The sequence below is a fragment of the Tachypleus tridentatus genome, chromosome 1 (assembly GCF_004210375.1).
Source record: "Tachypleus tridentatus isolate NWPU-2018 chromosome 1, ASM421037v1, whole genome shotgun sequence".
In the NCBI taxonomy this organism is placed as follows: Eukaryota; Metazoa; Arthropoda; class Merostomata; order Xiphosura; family Limulidae; genus Tachypleus; species Tachypleus tridentatus.
The window spans coordinates 78,172,867-78,194,455 of NC_134825.1; the positions used below are offsets into that span (position 1 = coordinate 78,172,867).

Sequence of the window (21,589 nt, forward strand, 5' to 3'; positions counted from 1 at the left end):
TTACATTTACAGAAGATCTTGAAAAGTATTTTCTTCAGTTTTAATTGTTTAGTTATATTCCTATAATATCTCAGTACTGTTGAAATTGAGATTAATTATCTATATATCCAAACATGTTACAAACATACACAGTCTTTCATAGGGTGTTTGAACTTTTTCACATGACTCTAGGTATGTAGGTCTACTTTCATCACGTAATTAATTGAGTGAATTATGCAAGAGTTTATTAGGTATGGTTTATATACTTGTAGATAAATTTTGGCGATGTACCGCCGAAAGACTTTTTGAGTGTGTTTTCTTATTGCACAGCCACATCGGGCTATCTGCTGAGTTCACTGAGGGGAATCGAACCCCTGATTTTAGCGTTGTAAATCCGTAGACTTATCGCTGTACCAGCGGGAGACAAGGGTCTTTGTATGCTGTAATAGTTATTGAGTTTTGTATTGATTGTATTTTATGTGTTTAAAGGCTATGTTTAACTATGCTTGGCATGCATATTCGATGATAGGTCATGCATATGTTTTCTAGATATTTATTATATTGTATGGTGAGATTCCTTGGTTTTTACTGGTTGGACTTGCATAATTTTGATGATATATTATTCCTCTGTTTCACCCATGTTAGCTTCGTGTCGATGGTTAAAGCTTGGAATTTTGCCAAAGTTGTGGTCTGGAGAATTGTTCCATTCATGTATAATTTAGGAGGATCTTCTTAAATGTTTTGTTTGTCTTGTGAATGTTACTAATTGATTTCTTGGTACGTTTATTTTCATACGATACTTCTGGCACTATTCTTCTATATTATTTAATAATGGTTGTAGATTTGTCACTGCTATGGATGGAGTCGGGGCACTTTTCCAGACCACAATATCATCCGCGAATTGTGGTGCATATTCACAGTTTGGGTCTATTAAGGGCATATTGCTCCCATTTTTATGAATAGAATAGAATTAACTACCCCTCCTTGGGGGACGCTAGCCTCTGGAGCAAATGACTCGGAGAAGGTTCCTCTCACATTTATTCTACAACTTCTATCTTCCAGACGGTTGGATAGCCAGGAAATATTTCTTGAGGGTAGTTATATTTCTGCCGTGTGGAATCTTAAACTATTGTACCACATTGTGTAAAAAGCTTTTTCGATATAGAAAAATCAGGCATCAATGCATTCGTTTTTATTGAAACTATTTATAAACTATAATTTATAATCTATAATCACTTCTGTTAATATCATCACGCATTTCATTTGCAACCTACAGGTTGCGAATCCAAATTCCCTCACTGAACATGTTCGCCCTTTCAGCCAAGGTGAGGGTCAACCCGATAATCGTTAGTAAAGAGTAGCCAATAATTGGATGATGCTGAGTGGCAAAATTATTTCTAGTTTATCGTTTCGAAGTTAGAGGCGGCTAACGCAGATATTTCTCGAGTAGTGAGCTTTACGCAAAATTAAACAAACAAACAATACTTGATATATTCATGCCTCCAGTGCAAATGTACTTACTGTATTCGCATTTTCGATCATTTCTATTAATATACATTTTAAAATAACTTTTCTCGCTTTCATTTCGATAAAGTTGCTTATTGTTAAGCACAAAGTTACACAACGCATTGCCTGTGTTCTGTTCTTCAAGGGAGTCAATTCATTCGTTTGTTGTTAAGCGTAAAACTACATAATGAGCTATCTGTGTTCTGTCTCCACTGGTTTTGAAACCCAGTTTTTAGCGTTATTAGCCTTTAGACGTACAGCTGAGTCCCCGGCGGGCATAGGAGTAATTTACCGAATTTTTGAGCACGTAAAAACACACTTTTATTTGTTTGAATCTCACACAAAGTTACATCAGGGATATTTATACTAGCCGTTCCTCATTTAATAGTAATACACAGGAAGAAAGGCAACTAGTCAACACGACCAATAACCACTAATTGGACTCCTGTTTTACCAACTAATAGTAAAAGCAACCATCATAACTTTACGCTCCCACGGATTAAAACGTTTGGTGAACAGGATTCGAACCAGCGATATTCAGATTAGGAAATAGTGCTTTTACTACTAGGCCATTATGAACATATTAAATCAGCTGAAAAATACTGACAAGACGTTCATCAGTTGAACGCAGCGCACAAAAGAGTAAAGAGAAGAAAACAATGTATATGAAAAGTACAACTCCACGTGAACCAGATATTTTAATAATAAAGTCGCTTCAAGGTAGCAGAAAGCCTCCGGGCTTACGACCCTAAAATTCGTGGAAGACAAGTCGTATAATTTTGCGCTTAACAAGGGTGTGTGTGTGTTTTCTTATAGCAAAGCCACATCGGGCTATCTGCTGAGTTCACCGAGGGGAATCAAACCCCTGATTTTAGCGTTGTAAATCCGTAGACTTACCGCTGTACCAGCGGGGGGCCCGAACAAGGGCAAGTGGTTTATTCCATATCTTATCAATATTTATTTACTTAGAAGTGCATAACTGCAATCTGATTTAAGTAGCATATCAAAGTTTTTCTCGATCCTGTACTGGTTGTAATTCATCAACCAAGGAAAGCAATTCCAGGCTAGTTCTGTCTGTTAATTCGCCTCACATTAAATTCGTGCCTAATATTGTTCTCGTTCCCTACGAGTGAGATGTGTGAAGGCGAATGTTGTCAGCGCCGCCCTACAGAAAAAAAAGTACAAAAGTATTAGTTAATTTAGAGTATTTTTTAAATGCGTTTGAATGTGCAAATATTGTTGTTGTTGTTTGGAATTTCGCACAAAGCTACTCGAGGGCTATCTGTGCTAGCCGTCCCTAATTTAGCAGTGTAAGACTAGAGGGAAGGCAGCTAGTCATCACCACCCACCGCCAACTCTTGGGCTACTCTTTCACCAACGAATAGTGGGATTGACCGTAACATTATAACGCCCCCACGGCTGGGAGGGCGAGCATGTTTGGCGCGACTCGGGCGCGAACCCGCGACCCTCAGATTACGAAGCGCACGCTTTAACGCGCTAGGCCATGCCAGGCCCAATGTGCAAATAAACAAGCAGTGTTTGTTTTTGAACATGCATTTTGCCGTAATTTAAACGCTGTGATGTTTTATTCAATGTAGATCTGTGCTCTGTCGAAACATATAGTGTGCATTAAAACTTTTCATTATGTTTACTTGTTTTCTCTTATTTATACAAGTCCTCTGGTGTAATATGCTTCATCAAACAAAAAATCTTTTATCGTATGTGAGGAGATTCATTCATACAAGGATTTATGATAATTCTGATATTTTATATATGTTTTTAAATATTTCATGACTATAAAGTTTTAAAATATGTATAATTTAACAAAAGTGTCAAATACGTATAAAGATGTGTTTATTAATATCAAAGAGACATTTCAAGTAAAATAGTATCTTTATGTTGATATGTATTTAAATTTAGTTCCTGAGCATATGAAATTGCTTTTTAGTAGTCGATTTATAAAGAAATTTACACATCTTTAAAAAAAAAACAACTGCTGTTGGGAAATTTATCGGTAATTTGAATATATGTTTTGAGGCGTTGTACGACAATGAGAATGATTCAATGTGGGCTTCGGTTGAAAGTGTTATAAAAGAAAACTTACATTACATTTGAACCAGTGACAATAATTGAATTATCTAAATAAAGTACCGAAGGTTGGGTGAAAAAAACTTTTAAAACGGAAATGAGATTTGGTAAGAGAAAGTGCAGAAAATTTAAAGTCTGACGGAATAGTCACAAACGGAATATTTTATCAACTGCAGGAGTAAAAAGTAAAGAAAAGTAGTAGGTTTTTAAATTTGAAAAAAAATCGAATGTTAGAGAAACGACGAGGACTTATTTTAAAAGACGGCTAGAATATTACGTTTCCCGATATTACGCTAGACAATAAAAACTAATTAGTTTGGAGAAATGGAATCATATGAGAATTAGAAGATATTCGATAAATCGGGACGATTTTACAAGAAGCTAGGTGGTTAAGGCACTCGACTCGTAATCTGAGGGTCGCGGTTTCGAAATCGCGTCACACTAAATATGTTTGCCCTTTTAGCCGTGGGGGCGTTATAATGTCACGGTCAATCCCACTATAAAAGAGTAGACCAAGAGTTAGCAGTGGGGGGTGATGACTAGCTGCCTTTCCTTTAGTCTTACACTGTTAAAGTAGGGACGGCTAGTGCAGATAGCCCTCGTGTGGCTTTGCGCGAAATTTAAAACAAACCAAATTACACCAAGAAGATAGACACAATAAAAGAGAGAATGTCGAAACAAAAGCGAGTTTTAAATGTGTGGAAATGTGGACGAAATAAGATTACTCAGAACAAAGTAATAGAATGGAAAATAAATTATTTGAAATGGTAAAGAAGAAGAGGGAGTAAGGGATGATGAAGGTGTGTGTAGGATATGATAATATTATAATTGGAGGCCAAGATTTTGATTAGTTGGCAAAACTCAAGATTAATAAAAAACTGGGTGCAAGATTTTAAGGTGGAAAAACTAAAAAAAAAAAAAAAAACTGAAAGAAAGGAAAAGAATAAACGGAAATAATGTAAGAAAAATAAGAGTAAGAGTAAAAATCGCTAACGTAGAAAATGAAAACTAACATAGACATGAAAACGAGAGGTAAATATTGAAATAGTTTTGTGTATTAAGCAGGAATATTTAACAATAATAAGAATTTATGGAGTATATTCTGAAACAGTGAGTGGTGACGCTAACAGAAGACAGGTGAAGGACAGAGAAATAACTTGGCATGAAGTAAAAGTAGAAAAATAAAATGGACATAGGGAATAAATAAAAAGTCAGTTAATATTAGTTGAAAGATGTTTCGGATGAGACGCAAAAATAGAGAGAAAAGAGTTGGGTATTTCGGATAATGGCATATGTCCCTTGAATTGCAAAAAAACCCAACTAAAAGGAGTCAAGAATCGTAGCTACAATTATAGAGATGTAAGTATAGGGAACCAATTATATTTTATGCGTAGTTACGACAGTGATTTTAGTAATATAAAAAGATGGAATAATTGTTGTGGTGTTTAGTAGTCAAGAGTAGAATAAATAATTGAGAAAAGAAATATAGAATTTACCGTGTGGAAAATATTTAATGTTGGTGAAAGATATTAATCAGAGAATGGAACAAGAACAACGCCAAAAGTATGATTAAGAAGGAGGTATGGTATACTCAGGAGGTATGGTATACCCAGGAGGTATGGTATAGAATAGGTGGTGAAAATTAAAAGCACAGGAAATGAATAGAGAAGGAAAATGTTTATGGAGTTTTGTGAATCTCGGGGATCGATGGTGGATGGGGTTAAGAAGGAAAATGGGGCTAATTAGGAGCAATAAAGTTTCTGCAATGGTTAGCTATTTAACTAAAAAAGAATCACAATCAATGAGCATAAGGATAAAGATAGAAAATAATTCGATAATGTGGCAATCATAATGCAGACAAAAGAGGGACAAGTAAGGGAAGAGGTAAAATTATAATATAAAGAACGGATGATGAAATTTGCTCTTGACATTAAGTTAAAAATATGTGGAAAGAACAGACGATAGATAAAGAGGTAAAGGGGACATTTTGTAGAACGTTATTACGGTTTGTTAAGGGTAAGAATGAATAGTGCAGATAATAGAACAAATGAATGGTTTGATCGAAAATATAGAAACTGTGAGAAGGCACCTGGAAATTTTCAGAGGATAGTAGAAGAAGTGAAAGAGAATAATTTCGTAACAGAAGAAAGAATTGCAGTGACTATAATAAAGAAAAGCGAAAGGAAGACTTGAGAAGTGGAAAACAGTAAATCAAAGAAGGAATTATGGAAAGTGTTGAGTGTGTTCAGGAGAATTGCTCCAATGACATAGTGGTATGTCTGCGGACTTACATTGCTGAAAAACGAGTCTCGATACTGATGATGGGGAGAGCTCAGATCGTCCTTTGTGTAACTTTATGCTTAATAAAAAACAACAGCAACCGTTTAGATTATTCGCGCAAAGCTACGCATGGACTACCTGTGCTATGAAAATCCATATTTTGCTTTATAAAACTTCATACTTACCATGAGCCACTGGGGGAGGTGGGGATTTGTCCGTAGTTATTTCTACTTTCGATATTATAGGCTATAGGTGAGGAGTTTAGTCTACATTGCCATCAATTCTTGGGCTATTGCTATCTCAAGTGTTGCTCCTATAGCACACCCATGGATCCAAAATGAATAGCGCATTTTTTGTGTGTTCCGCGAACCACGAATTAAAGCAGAAGAAACAGAGCGGATAATAACGAATATGGAAAAATAGCGAGAACTATAAGAAAATCTTAAAAGATAAACTTGAAAAAAATTCAGAATTTGACGAGCTAAAAGTATTGAGAAAAAATATTGAGTTGAATAAAGTTTAAAGAATTTAAAAATGAGAATTAACGTCGGTAAGAGAAGAGAGATAAATTATCTATTAACCAGTTTTCAGATCGGAAAATGAAGGAGACACAGAGAACTATAGAGGAGCGTCACACTTAATCTATAACATACAGTAATGACAGAATGATGACAGGGAGCTTTGACGAAAGGTTTGAAATAAAATAATAACAATTCTTTGTAAACAAAAATTTTGGAAATGTTTGGCACTAATGGTAATATATGTATTTAATATTTAAATACCTGAACAGAAAACAAGCTGCGAAAAAAGAAGGAATTTGTATTTATTGTTTTGTAGAATTAAAAACTGCTTTTGATGCTGTGTTTTCTTTGTTTGATATTACACCACGACTTATTTGCTATCTCTTCAACGGGAGGAATAGAACCCTCTGTAATTTATTTCTAAGTTTATAAACATAACGTTGAACTACCAAGAGACGAAATGCTACATCAATAAAGGAAGTATATAAAAATATAATAATACAGGAAGAAGAAAGGAGTTAAGCAAGGATGGGCGTTAACTCGTACACTAATCTTAATACATTCAAACGACTTATAAAATGATTGGATGAAAGAAACTCGGGAAGCGTAATAAGAAAAAAATGCTTCATTTGTGAAAACATTATAATGATGAGTAATTATCCAGAAGGAGTGACTAACATACTTAGAATATTTGTAAAAAAAAAATTATATGGAGAAGAACTAACGTACGTAAATTTACATAAATCAAATAATATTAATTTTCGGAGTTCGATCGTGCAATGGCGCAATAAATATAATTATATTGAGCTACGTGTTTAACCTGATATATAAATTAAAATTGATGGTTTCTAGAAAGGGAATGGAAATGTTGCCAGATAAAGGTGGTCAAAAATAATGCATATCTGGGATAATGGGTTAACAATAGGAATACGGCTTGGTAAAAATGTGAGCATGTATTTTAAATATATTGAAGATAAAGGAAACAAGGTTGCCAAAATATTGTCTGGAAGTAATTTCAAGAAGGATTAGAAACACGAAAATAAATCATCTAGAATGATAGACGAAAAATACTTGAAAATAGTTAACTATAAGATGATTGTTTGTTTTTGAATTTCGCGCAAAGCTGCACGATGGCTATCTACGTTAGCCGTCTCTAATTTAGCATCTTAAGACAAAACGCAGCTAGTCGTCACTACCCACCGCCAACTCTTGGGCTATTCTTTTAACATCGAAGAGTAGGATTGATTATAACATAGTAACGCCCCACGGCTGAAAGTGCGAGCATGTTTGGTGGGACGGGGATTTGAGCCCGCGATCCTCAGATACGGTATTAAAACATATTTTCATGTTCAAGTTTGTATAATTGATTTAATTAATATCATTATAAAATACGTGTAAGGCGCAAACCTTTTTGTAAAATGATAGAAGTATAAAGAATAGGTATAATTGAATTGACATGTTTTTCAATACTATCCTATAATGAGAACGATTAACTAGGCCTGCGAAAGTTTTATTAATTTACACGGGCCTACGATGGTTTTATTATCTTGAAATTCTTAGTTGTTTTGCAATACTTCCTCTACGCTGAATCTGAAAATTATATCAATTTTTATCCACCGTGTACGAATTTTTCACAAAACAAAATATGTTCTTTTACATAAATGAATAATTTTCATCGAAATCTGGTCACATTTTATTATACTTAAAGTTCTGACAATCACTGACTATAGATATCTCTAAAACAATCGAGACGTGAGAATCTTGTCGATCATTTTAGAATCCACGAGAAACACACCGCAAGTACATAAAGAGCTAACAGGCCGTATTTGGTGTCATTTCTGAATATTATTTCTTTGTGCGAACACTTTAACATCATTGTTTTTTCTTTTCAGTATTATTTATTCGTGACTATGCTGTAAAGAAACAAAGGTAAAACATACAGAATTCCTCAATAAAGCGTATTACGCGTATCTTGAAAGAAAACTTAGGGACTAAGACAAATCGTGGCTCTACACAACGTTTGCACCATTTGTGTCGAAGAATTGAGATAATAGATTTAAGAAAAAGACTTTACCTTTTGGAATTTCAGTAGTCTGGAGTGTGCCTAGAAACCACGAAGATGACGCCCATGTTTGCTCATGTAACATGCAAGGCTACAGTACTTGAAATAAAAAGAAACTTTCTTCTTTGAACCTTCAATCTTCTATCAGACCTGTTGCTTATGGGCTTGATGTACCTGTACTACTTCACAGGAGACTCGTGACACAGTTTGTTCTGATTCTGAATCTGATGTCAATTGATAGGATGAAAGGGATTTTTACAGACAATTCAAACTTCTGCTTAATAAGGTCAAATACAAAGTACACGGTTGACTACTTTGTGGAGATTTAAAAATCCTTTTTGTTATGTTGAATCAACAATCTGGTTATACAAAGTTTCCATGTTGTTGTTTTTTTCTAAGAATGGGACAACAGAACACCAAATCAGCAGTAAATAAAGAAGCGATAGCCATGCAGAGTCAGCCTGACACCAGGATCTAATAAACAATTAATGTGAAAGTTTGGTTGACACAAGGAAAAGTCCATTACCTACACTTCACTTAAAACTGGGCTTGGTGAAGCAGTTTAAAGTCCTTAGACAAAGACGGCGGCTGTTTGTTTGTTTTGGAATTTCGCAAAAAGCTACTCGAGGACTATCTGTGCTAGCCGTCCCTAATTTAGCAGTGTAAGACTAGAGGGAAGGCAGCTAGGCATAACCACCTACCGCCAACTCTTGGGCTACTCTTTTACCAACGAATAGTGAGATTGACAGTAACATTATAACGCCCCCACAGCTGAAAGGGCGAGCATGTTTGGCGCGACGGGGATGCGAAGCCGCGACCCTCAGATTACGAGTTGCACGTCTTAACACGTTTGGCCATGCCGGCCCTAAGGCGGCTGTTTCAAGTATCTCTGTGAGAAGTTCACAGCTCTTTTAGAAGCGAAATTTAAAGAAGGGATTTTTTTGTTGGGCCTCAGATTAGGGAATTGACTTCAGATGAACACTTCGAAAGAACAATGAGGAAATGTAAAAAAGAATCATGGACTGCTTTTAAAGACATTACTTACATTTTTTTTAGTAAACAACAAGGACCCAAATTACGAAAATATTGTCAATAACATCCTTAATAAATTCAAAGAGTTGAATTGTAATATAATCTTGAATTTTTAGTTGTTACAATCACATTTTGAACATTTCTCAGAAAATCTCGGTGCTGTCAGCGAAGAACAGTGGGAAAGATTTCATCAACACATCAGAGAAATGGAAAGTATGTATTAAGGAAAGTGGAACACCAGTATGATGACTGATTAGTTGGTCATCGAAACGAAATGCTCCAGAGGCAATACATAAAAGAGATACCACAACATGTAATATTGAGAATAAAAGACGTTTATTAATATTTATTAACAATGCAAGTAATTTTTCACGTATATTTTTACCGCATCCTATAACACTATACAGACTGTTTATTTGCAGGTATTATATTTTACTTGTATGTATTAAATTATGTCATGTGTTATTACCCATACTATTTGCAAAAGAAATGTATTTAGAAATAATTTAACAGTATTTCATTCATAAACTGGTGTTGGAGAGACTGGTGTGAAACTCTTGCTTTGTTTGGTTGACATCAAATTTAACTAAAGTTAAAACTCTTACATAATATTATAATTATTTTAGTTAATGTTATTTTAAAAATATTATTTGGTTACTAAGTTTTTAAAGCGTAGGAATAAATAGCTTAACATATTAGTCAGTGAAAGATAAACTATTTTAACAACATTAACCAAGTTAATGTCATAAGAGAGACAAAATGAAGATTGGTTAAAATATATGTATATATGTAATAGTAAATTGAGTTAACATCTAGGCAATGTGGTACCAAAAGAATCTTGTATATTTGCATATTATGGTGTGATGGTTTAAGGCTTTTAATTAAAGGATATTAGATTTCTCAACAGTCTATTCATTAAACACACTGGACTTGAGTCGCACAGTTCGGATACTGAATTTTACTATCCGCAACATTTGCTAAACGTTTGTAACTTATATAGCGGAGTTTCTTATTAATTTATATTAGCATAAGTCGTATTATACAGATAAATACTTGGTAGAATAAAAATAGCAAGATATGTTTAATAAAAGCGTATTCGTTTATTTTCGGTTATTCGTACAAAGCTATATGGGCTACATATAAATATGAATGTGTTTATCACTTGCATTCCCTTACCGCATGAAGTATGTGTGTATCTATAAATTAATATACCTATCAATACAGTAATTCTTGGTGATTAAAATCAGCACTATAAAACATAAACAACATCATAGAATTGACAACGCTGAAACTATTGTTTTGGTTTTCCGAAGACAGACGACAAACGGCATACTGTGTAGCTTTACACCAAGCAAACAACAGCAAGATAGTAGCAAATAACTTACAGTCATACCGATAATAAGATATGTTGCTTACTATTACTGCGAAACCATCTTCATTAGCCCAAATTTTTATTTGTTGTAGTTCTAATAGGAGTTTTGGTTTTCGTGTTTGAAAGCATCATTCAAGACTATCTGAAAAATCATGATTTCTTATTGGTCTTTTGATTGATTTTTTTTTTTCGTCACTGTTTGTTATATTTTATCTTATTCCACAAGAGCTGAGACGAACGTAAACCATACAACTATTACTTAGTGGCACGCGAGATTCATCTTTTAGTGTGGTTTAGGAGAGGTTATGGAAAAGGATAATATTCCTCGATTCTAACCCAAAGGAGAGAGTTGAAATGCAAGATAGATTGTGCTTTTAAAATAAATTTCCCAACAGACATTGGTTAGGAAAATCTCAACAAAAACATGAAATGTTGTGAAATCTTAGAAAAAACAACAACTTTTTTCTGCCTCAAGAAAATATGCATTTGTTTTAAAATGGCATTACATCGTTTAGTCTCTATATATAGTTTACTTTAAATATAAACATTGCTGACTCGTTGATTTTCTTGAATAATGTTAATCTGTACGTTGTCTTCTTATTGAAGTCAGTAATCAGTACGTTTATGTGTGTTTAAAATTTGTTTTTATTTATAAAACGGTTTTTTTCGGTAAACTAGGACACTAAACAGATAACTTGAGCATAAAAGTAAGCGATTTTGTAAAACCTATCGTTTTTGTTTAATTAAAACTAAATTAAGTATCAGGCTAATTCGAACTTAATTTATTCTGTTCGTTGACTACTGAAAACATATGGCAACAAAAATGAATATACAGAGTTACTAAGTTAACAATAAAATATTCCAATCCTGGTAGCGGAGAGGAAAGTCCGAGGGTTAATAACACCAAAAATAGAGTTTCAGCACAATTAACCCGATTTGGTATCTTTATGCTTACTAACAAACAATAAATGGCCCGGCATGGCCAAGCGTGTTAAGGCGTGCGACTATTAATCTGAGGGTCGCGGGTTCGCATCCCGGTCGCGCCAAACATGCTCGCTCTTTCAGCCGTGGGGGCGTTATAATGTGACGGTCAATCCCACTATTTGTTGGTAAAAGAGTAGCTCAAGAGTTGGCGGTGGGTGGTGATGATTAGCTGCCTTCCCTCTAGTCTTACACTGCTAAATTAGGGACGGCTAGCACAGATAGCTCTCGAGTAGCTTTGTGCGAAATTCCAAAACAAACCAACAAACAATAAAATAATTAGCATATTGTTTATAAAGAACAAAAAGGAATCATCATAAAAACAAAAAATAACATAAAATGTCACAAACTACCTGAATAGCTGTTTCATAAACTTCCACATTTTTTGTAGTAATAACATTTTATAACAATAATATGATATGACTAATGCACGCATATTTAATGTCATTACAATCACGCAGGATTTATGACCTCAAAACACAATTAACTCTTATTCTGAAAGACTGTGTCCACAGGTGTTAAAAGTTATATTAAAATCCATTTAGAAGTTTAGAAACTTACCTCTCCCATCTACTGTTACATTTATTTAACAGTTAGGTTTAAAACAAAACGAATACGACTTGCCTCCAGTTGCGATTCTGCGGACTTCTAAAACAAGAAATCGAGTTTCAATATCCTTGGTGGGCACATTACAGATTCACTTTATTTATAAAGTGCATGATAGAAGAACTATTTGTAAACCGAATATGGCAGTTGTCCAGTGATATTATTTTATCTTTTGGAGGGCAGATCAAACAATTCTATGTTATGAAGTAGATGAAAGGTAACATTTGTGAAAACAGAGAGAGTATGGGAACGCGGCTGGTCTTTGGTCAGTCTTTGAGAAAGTAGGGGATTACAATAGTCTTAAGTTCAGCGGTATGGAGACTGAAAGACCCCTTGTAGTTATGAAAAGTTATAATCTGATATCGAGAAACAGATGCAAAGTCAGAAATGGATGGACTAGACTGGTGGGAGTTTGAGAAATTATAATCAAAGACAGGAGTACAAGACAAAAGATGAAGAGAGAGGTGAATCAAGAAACTAATATTCTGCTAATAAAAAACAAAATATGTTTTTTTTAATTTATATGTTATTTACTACGAATGATAAAGAGAAATTTCCTATACTTCTCTTGTTATGAAACCATTGCTGATTGGAATAAGTACAACGTAATTAAAACTGATGGACATAGGAAGGAAAAGTGAAGTGTAAATATTGCAAATTGGTAACATATTACATCATAAACTCAATGTCTGTTAACTATAAGTTATATGTGGACAACTCTGAGAAACATTATGCCAGTTGACCGATTTGTGGCAAACTTTTATAAATAATGATTTTACATTCATATTCCATTATTATAAATACGCATTAATTAAAAGTACAAATTAATGTGTCGATATTTTGACATCTCGTGATGAAATTTTAATTTTCAAATGTTATGTATTATAAAATTATATTGAAATAAGTCATACTAAAGTTATTAAATAATGTAAATTATTTCTTTACATGTTGTCAAGTTATCTTTTGGTATCACTGAAACATTTGTCTTTCATTGTAGGTGTTGCTCGCTCTATTACTACTGCTGCTGCTTTGTGTCACAACAAAGTAAGTTACAAATTACACTTGAAAGAGATAACCTACAGTGTTGTGAATTTAAACTTTCAAAGGAAAGATATTAATTTTCTTCACAGTAGAAATCCTAGACTTTGAATAAAAAGTTTTCACATTCGAGCAAATATTAATCATTTTCAAATATTTTCGACTTGGAACCATTGGTTTAGTTTATTTAATTGTGCCAGTTTAAATTCAATATATATAATGGTGGATATATAAATGTGCTCAGCTCCATTTGTTCTGAGAAGTAAGATTAATTACTTTGTGAGCATTATTTTACGTTTATGATTTAATTAGCTTGATCTATTGAGCCACCAATTCTTTGTTTTATCAATTCGCATCTCGTCTTGTTCCAAGGGGTTTAGAGGCCTTTGGTTTGGTTTGTTTTGAATTTCGCACAACGCTACACGAGGGCTATCTGCGCTAGCCATCCATAATTTAGCAACTTAAGAGTAGAAGAAAGGCTTCTAGTCATCACCACCCACCGCCAACTCTTGGGCTACTCTTTTACCAACGAATAGTGGGATTGACCGTCACATTATAACGTCCCAACGGCTGAAAGGGCGAGCATATTTGGTGTGACAGGGATTCGAACCCACGACCCTCGAATTACGTGTCGAGTGCCTTAACCACCTGGCCATGCCGGGCCTTCAGATGCCTTTAAAAAGAACTTCATTATGATACATACATCTTGATTTTAAAGATACTCGTACGCATGACATTTAATATTTTCTTTAAATTTTGTTTTCATTGTATTATTGATCATAACGTTTAAATAATTATAATTACTTTTATTATTGCATTTCATATTAATGAAAATTATTTTGCATTGTTATTTCAGCACATTGTTTCAGGAATAACATAAATCTAAGTTAGCCGAACTTAAAGAGATACAGTAAATATCGGTAACAGTGATGATGTCCAACTCATGAATCAGTGTATTTTAATATTTACATTTTTTTTTGTATTATACGATGACATTGTACACTTTGTTCAATTTGTTATATAGTGTTAGTTTCATTTATTTATGTTACTTTTTACTTCTGATCTATATTGTTAGCTTATTTTATTCAGATATTATTCATAACACATTGTACTATGCGCCAGATGAAATTAAGAAATATATACCAGTGGTTAGCGAACCGATATGCATATTTCAAGCTCCAAGGCTCATGCCGTAATTTCATTCGTGAAAAGGTAGATATAAGACTAGCACTCAATCCAATCCCGGCATGGCCGAGCATGTTTGGCGCGACGGGGATTCGAACCCTCGACCCTTAGTTATTATTGACCATCTGACGTCCCTCTGCTACAAGAATTCAAATTAGGGACGGTTATAGGGAAAGTGATGTCGGGTAAAACGGCTACCCCTTTGTATCATTAGTTATGTCGATCAAAATGAATTACATATGAATACTGTTCTCCTGACCTTCTGATTAAACACACTGACCGAACTACGAGTATGTTTATGATCAAAGCGCTACTTCAATCTTTAGAATTTTGAAGTTTTTATATTTTTTCTCGCGATGTACATCATTGTTCTACACTAGTGGCCAGGAATAGCCAAGTGGTTAGTCCCCTCGACTCACATTTTGAAGGTTGCAGATTTGAATATCCATCACAACAAAAATGCTAAACTTGAGGGTGTTATAATATGAAGGTAAATCGCACTATTCGTTGGTAAAAGACTACCTCAAGAGTTGGCGGTGATGACTAGCTGTCTTCCCTCTAGTCTTACACAACTAAATTAGGGACGGCTAGCACAGATAGCCCTCGTGAAGCTTTGCGAGAAATTCTAAAACAAACAAATCCCCATCAGTACTCACGCTATTTTGCGCAGTTGTTCCGGATAATCCGCAACTTGTACATGATGCATAGACTTACCGATCACTGCTGCGAGCATTTATGAGTTTGAAGGGGGCCATTTTACTCCATATTGTGAGTTCATTTTGTATAATTTTATAGGTGAAACGGTTTACAACCACAAGAAATGCGTATTTCCAATGTATGAATATGGTTTATGTTCAGTTATGGTTTTAACTAGAAGTGAAATTTATAATAAAACATTTGTTTGTTTTATAACATTCATCTTATGTGGCGAAAATCATATTGAAAGATAAGGTATCTATCTATTTTAGGTGCTATTAAGGTTGAAATTAACGATACCTTAACCTTTCACGGAGATAGGTGAACTCAAACACAACTGCTCTATGCGAATAGTAAAACAAGTATTATACACGTATCATTTAAAAAAAACACATGTCTATTTATAAACTAACACCCTCGAAATATCAAATTATAAGGCACTGAGGTACAAAAAAGTATACAAACCAGAGCGACGTTTTTCTATAGAAAGATAGTAAAAGTTTCAAATATTATTACACTTGTGAAAACTTAATAAAGATAAATTGCTAAGCTGTCAATACATTTGTATAGTTTTGTAAACACTGCGCTGTATATCATCTTCAATCAAACTTGTCTAAGTCGAAAACTGCAATTGGGCGGAAATCTGTACAAGCTGGAAATATCAGCATTTTGCAGCATTATCTTAGGATTTTTCTTATAGAATGGCAGAATCTGCGTAAGGCGGATGGAAAACTATCTTTCACCTACAGTTACGACAGAAAGTGTTCGTACCCCTGCGTCCCGAGTGGTTTTTTTGCTCATAACTTAAAAGTATCACGATTAAGCTAATAGAAGTATAATTTATCATAAATATTATACTAACACACATCTACATAAATTTTTATGTAAATTTAACGAAAATAAACTGTTTATAAACAATTAACCATAAATAGGAGGAGCAGAAAGTGTTCGTACATTTCAAAACGTGTGAAAAAAATGTTGTTTAGTTTGGTCAATAAACTACATTATACCATTCCAAAACTATCCACTGGGTTCATAATTATTGGAATTTAGCCAACAAAGAATGTACTTCCGGCAATTTAGCGCCGTCTCCGTCATTATCTGCTTGGTCATCATGGCGAACAGCAAACAACTGTCCAGTGATTTAAAAAAACGAATTATTGTAAAATACAAGTCTCGTGTGTTTCTACTGTCAAAGCATAATCGCCAAGTTTAAGCTTACAGGATCAACTGCTAACCTCCCTCGTTCCGAACGCCCTACTAAAATTCCAGCGAGAACCAAGAGGAAGGTTCCCAGAGAAGTTAATAGGAACCCTCGTTTAACACGTAGTGACATACAGAAACTGGTAAGGGAAACTGGGTTTGAAGTAAGCTCCTCTACAGTTACGAACATGTTACGCTCTTCTGGGTTCAAAGCATGCCATCCTCGTAGAGCTCCATATTTAAAGCCTGTTCATTCAGAAGCATAATAGCTAAACCCTTTACCTGTTGGAAGAGTATTTTTTGGTCAGACGAGACTAAAATCGAGCTTTTCGGCCACAATGATGTTCGCTATATTTTCCGTAAGAAGGGGGAACGAAATCTTCCAAAGAACACCGTCCCTACAGTTAAACACGGAGGTGGTTCGATCATGCTATGGGGTTTCTTCAGCTCTTCTGGTGTAGGCAGCCTTCACCACGTCAACGGAATCATGAAAAAAGAAGAGTACGTTGATATATTAGGCACTTATATTAAGAATGATGTTCGGAACTTGCGGCTTGGGCGTCGTTGGATCTTCCAGCAAGATAATGATCCTAAGCACACATCGAAATGTGTGCAATCCTGGTTGCAGAGGAACTGTATAAGCCTTCTGGAGTGGCCATCGCAGTCACCCGATCTCAACCCAATTGAAAACGTTTGGCATGAGTTGAAGACCAGGGCTCATCAGCGTCATCCGAAAAACTTGCAAAAGTTGGAGGCCTTCTGTGAAGAAGAATGGAAGAAAATACCAGTCGAGTACTGTCAAACGATCATGGAGAGCTATGAGGAGAGATTGCGCCAAGTAATTCACCTGAAAGGCTACACAACTGACCATTAAAGTAGACGCACGAACACTTTCTGCTCCTCCTATGTTTGGTTATTTGTTTATAAACAGTTTATTTGTCGTTCAACTTACATAAAAATGTATGTAGATGTGTGTATTTAATATAATGAAATATACCATACTTTCATTACCCTAATCGTGATACTATTTAGGTTATGAGGAAAAAACTACTCACGATGCAGGGTTTCGAACACTTTCCGTCGTAAATGTACCTCATCTATCAACAAGTAAGATCAAAATCTGAGTTAGGTGGAAAAAATGTTTTTGATAAAATATTAATTTCTTTAAATAGTAATAAATTCTTGTTTAATTAATAATTTGTTTAAATATTAATAAATTCTTGTTTAATTAATAAGTTGTTTAAATATTAATAAATTCGTGTTTAATTAATAAGCTGTTAAATATTAATAAATTCTTGTTTAATTAATAATTTGTTTAAATATTAATAAATTCTTGTTTAATTAATAATTTGTTTAAATACTAATAAATTCTTGTTTATTTAATAATTTGTTTAAATACTAATAAATTCTTGTTTATTTAATAATTTGTTTAAATATTAACAAACTCTCGGACATTTTGTTACAGTAAGTATTGGTTAAATATATTCTGTTCTTCTTTCTGCCGTCATTATTTTTGCAGTTAAATTAGATTCATGATTTGTAGAAATATATTTGTCTTTTAAATGATTTTCACGAAAAAAGTAAATTCCTATCTTCCTTAATTTTAAAATTTAGAGAAAATTTATTTAATACCCTCATTTTTTAACAAAAGCTACTAAATACCCTCATTTTTTTAAAGTTGTTTGTTATGACGATTCTAGTGAAATCCAAATTGTGATTGAGAAGATTAATGCAGATGATTCTGTGAACGCGGAAAGTTTGTGAACGTTGACAAGAATGTTTTAACAGAAACTGATGAAATTGATTTAAAATCTGTAATAGAATCACAAGATGGTAATAGTGTGAGAGATTCAGGAGATGAACAAAATGGAAAAGATAGTGAGGAAATAGAAATTCCTACTTCATCGCAAGTGTTAAGTTATATTAACGCTATCAAATTGTATGCAAAAATGAAGGGGGAAAATGAACTTCACGAAAAGGCTGTAGAATTGGCGTTCTCTTTTAACCGCATGAGAGAGCTCATTAAAAAACGAAACAGTTGAAATTGGACACTTTCTTCAAATAAATTTGATTAAGATTTTGTGTACTTATGTACAGTTTGAATGTCTATTTTTGTTCTTATTCTAATAAATATAGCATAAACAGTATAATAACTTTATTCACAAACGTCTTACTTTCCTTTCGTCAAGCAAGTATAACGTTCTGCTCAAAAATTAATTATAAATAAGGAAATGCATGTTCACTTTGTCTCACCCGAAAATTTTACTCAGTCTCGTGTGATTCCGCCTTTGACAGGTTTTACTGTAGTAAACAAACGCTAGAAATCATTCTCATACGCTGGGTGGAATTCTACGCGTTATGGGAAAAAAGAAACCGACTTCATAGGTCAGTTGACATACATATGTTGCTGGTACACTTCGATAAAATTTGATTTTATAGTCTCTAAAAGATGAACGAAAGTGTAGTTTGTAAGTTTCAGAAAAGCTTTTCGTTTCTGATACTGTTACTTTAAAATATTGAATGATAATGGATTACACTGTAAAGAGCCCTTGTAAAATAATCATGTTTAGCTTTACACGTAGAAGTGTAACTTATTTACTCACTTAGATAAGTGTAACATGGGCGGTGGACATCTTTTGCTTCATTGAAATTGAGCATAGTTGGTTACGTCACAAAATACAAGTAAAACGTTCGTCCGAAAATAAATAAACGTTACTCTTTACGTCACATGCTCCTAAGAGTCGATTCGCTACTTTACTGCGCGTGGCTGAGTTCGGTGTTGGTCAAGGATTGTTAAGGTGAAGTCAACCTTGGCTACGAGCCGTAGCTTCTGCTGCGTGATGGAAGCACTACATACATCACCGTTGGCCAACTTGTGGCTTGTTAAATTCCCGTTACCACGAGAACCAAGAAAGAGCTTTTTTTCCATATAACTCAGTTAGGAATTAACGCTTCGTGCATGTTTGCGTGTTAGAGAACGCGAATCGCTGTCAACATTAACTACATTTCAGAATTCATAACTTAATACCAGGATGACATGTAAGCACGCAATGGAGGTAAGGTTATTTAGCATACGTAAATAACATTATGTTATAAGACACATAATATTTTAAAAGTAAAGTTATGAAGGGACGGAAGAAAAAGGGAGTGACATCATTTAAGTGGACGAAAACTTGTTGCATTTCACGCAATGTTAACAAGAGCTGTCCGTGCTAGCTCTTCCTAATCTTGAACTGATAGAGTAAAAAGAAAACAGCATACCAATTGCACTCACCCGCCAACTCAGTTGCTTGTCTAATTAAATAATTATATTTCACACCGTTATAAATAGGGAGTGGAATATCTTTTTTTGGGTTAACGGAGAAGGAACCACGGATCTGTAGACCATTACGCTGGCTAGTGGGTCACGCCCACCCATTTATGAAGATAACTGTGAACGTATTAATAACCTAAGGTAGTTCGTAAGCGAACTAAGCTAAATATTTGGGTGAACACAGATATTTTAATGGGCCAAAAGGTTTCTGAAAATTATACGGCGTATTACAAACTTGAACCACGGAAAGACAGTAAGAATTACAAACTTACTGTTTGTGGTGAATGAGAAAGACATGCATTCAGGTTTTTTCTCACACGCCATTCGCCAAATATCTTGTAGGTGTCTTCCGTTTGTGGCCATCAAGATATAAAGTCAACATTTGGGTTCCATCCATATGTTGGCCAGAATATTGAACATCATAATAGTTAGTGCATCAGTGATCCGATCACTCAGTCATGCCGGTGATGATATTTACGTAACCTAGAGTACAATACTTACCGTCGTATAAGACAGCATTTTTTACTTTTAAAACAATGCCTGATTTTTACATCTCGTCTTATACCCATGTTTAAAGGTAGAATTCCGTTAAGAGCTCTGCAATCAGTAACATATTAAACTAAAACTACGTTGTTCCTTTTACTTTCGTTTGATATTTTGAGCAAGTGCGTTGATATCGTGTCACCTATTGTGTTACAATACAATATTTGTAATTGTATCATTTGTCTTGATTCTCCATAACTAGAAGTTATTTATCTCACATGTTAGTTGTAATTATAAGGACTCTTTTGATTTGAAATGTATTTATGTTATCTTTCTTACTAAAACATTGCTAATATTACATCTAAACACGTTTCTGTGATCTATACTAATTTTGTTTTATACTAGATCATTATATATTAAGATTTAATATTTTTGTATTGGAAAAGAAAGGAGTTCAACTGTGATAAAAACTTTATAAAGTTGTTTATTGCATGTTCTTAACTTATGTAATACTTCGTTGAGCTGTCTGTAGCAGTTGAAGAATATGAAAAAAAAAACACTTGTGGTTGTATTGATTACCCGTGAACGAAGGTTAGCATACTTTAAAAATCACTTTTAAGAATTTCTTACAAAAGTAACATACTAGATTTGTTTAGCAGTAGAAGTCGTCCTACACATCGAGTCTCAAAGAAATATACACACCTTCCCCAAATAATCCAGAGTCGTCTTATACACTGGAAAATACGGTAGATAGTCTAGAGGATAAATGTATAGCGACCCATCACGGCTTCTTTCTTGTGCAGCACGCTCTTATACTCTTGAAACTATCGGTTTCACTTCTTAATGAAACTCTTAACTGGTACATTTTTTCCATACTTTACGATATTGTCTTTGCTTTAGAGCACGCGATGTCATCTCCACTAGCCATGAGTTACGGATTCACAGTCCAGTCACGCTAAATATTAGTCCCCATGAGAAACAAACTAAAACAAACGTTGTGCATTATATTCGGATTAAAAATAGAACCACTAACTAGCGAATAAACTCGTTAACATACTCGAAGTGCATCAAGAGAAGCTTGAGAATCTAATGTCGATAGACATTGACTAGTGTGCTTAACCAGAAAGTCGTAAGTAAACGTTATCTTTGTTGATTCGTTACGTGCATTGTTGCTAAACGTACACAATGTTCAGTCATATTCATTTGTGCGTGGATAGGTCAGGGTCTTTCTATGTGTACGTTTA

The 21,589-nt window shown here is 34.3% G+C and overlaps 1 protein-coding gene across 4 annotated transcripts in view; it reads left to right on the plus strand.

Annotated features, from left to right (window-relative positions):
- LOC143253019 (dopamine receptor 2-like) overlaps positions 1-21,589 on the plus strand; it is a 115,012-nt gene that overhangs the window by 76,739 nt on the left and 16,684 nt on the right. Inside the window, exon 3 of one of the 4 annotated variants that reach the window (XM_076506076.1) lies at positions 13,425-13,471. The exons of 2 other annotated variants lie outside the window; for them this stretch is intronic. The gene's annotated coding sequence lies outside the window, so the exon portion shown is untranslated. Of the gene's footprint in view, positions 1-13,424; positions 13,472-19,318; positions 19,606-21,589 lie in introns of those variants that run through there. One more of the 4 variants, XM_076506071.1, reaches the window with a different exon arrangement.